General features: G+C 46.7%; 1 non-coding gene across 1 annotated transcript; it reads left to right on the forward strand.

Moving 5' to 3' along the window:
• The first annotated feature begins 346 nt into the window (after nt 1-346).
• Nucleotides 347-421, forward strand: Trnat-ugu. The gene has a single exon. It is a non-coding gene; the product is annotated as a tRNA-Thr (tRNA).
• The last annotated feature ends 582 nt before the right edge of the window (nt 422-1,003 follow it).

Here is a 1,003-nt window from a genome sequence, read left to right on the forward strand (position 1 = left end):
AACCATCGCTAGCAAAGTCGGTTATACAACTGGGGCGAGTGCTAGGAAGTGTCTCTAGACCTGCCGTGTGGCGGCGCTCGGTCTGCAATCACTGATAATGGCGACACGCGGGTCCGACGTATACTAACGGATCGCGGCCGATTTAAAGGCTACCACCTAGCAAGTGTGGTGTCTGGCGGTGACACCACACCCTGAACTCTTACGGCACTTGGTAAGAATATCTTCCACGAGTGATGAGTGTGTTGGGGTGGGACACTACGAATGTAGTGTGTGGACATACAAGGTGAGAATGTGGTCTCGCGGGAGGCGTGCGCGAGATAGTCCCTGCAGTCGCGCTATCCTCTGTGCCCTCGGTGGCTCAGATGGACAGAGCGTCTGCCATGTAAGCAGGAGATCCCAGGTTCGAGTCCCGGTTGGGGCACACATTTTCACTTGTCCCCGTTGATATATATCAACGCCTGTTAGCAGCTGGAGGTATTAACATAATTCTAATTTCGTTCTAGACAGCTGCAGGTCATCAATGGTGTCTGTTCCTTCCGACATGTCCGAACCATAACCATCTCAGTATATAGCGTAGGTTAGTTTGACTTAAGTAGTGTGCAAGCCTAGGGACCGATGACCTAAGCAGTTTTGTCCCATAAGATCCTACCACAACTTTTTTTAATCGACACATGGTACAGGAAAGGAAATACGTAAGTAGCAGTTCGGTAGCGTTCAGTCAAAGTGTTCACGCCGTTTGCATTTCTGTCAGTGTATTTTCGTTTCACAGACATGCTCTACCGAAATCTGATAAGCAAAGCAATACTGTATACTGTGCTGGAATTCATGCCTTCGTCCAAACTGTAATAACGAAAAAAAAATTGTAGGAAAAAACGATCAAATGTTTCTTGAAAATATTTGGCTAAAAGTAAGGAATAAAGTAGACTATATAACATTTGACGCGCCATGGAGTGATGCTGAAAATCGTGTGCAGCAAATGAGGTACTTGAGACGTATCTCCAAT

The sequence above is a fragment of the Schistocerca piceifrons genome, chromosome 10, assembly GCF_021461385.2.
Source record: "Schistocerca piceifrons isolate TAMUIC-IGC-003096 chromosome 10, iqSchPice1.1, whole genome shotgun sequence".
Taxonomy (NCBI): Eukaryota; Metazoa; Arthropoda; class Insecta; order Orthoptera; family Acrididae; genus Schistocerca; species Schistocerca piceifrons.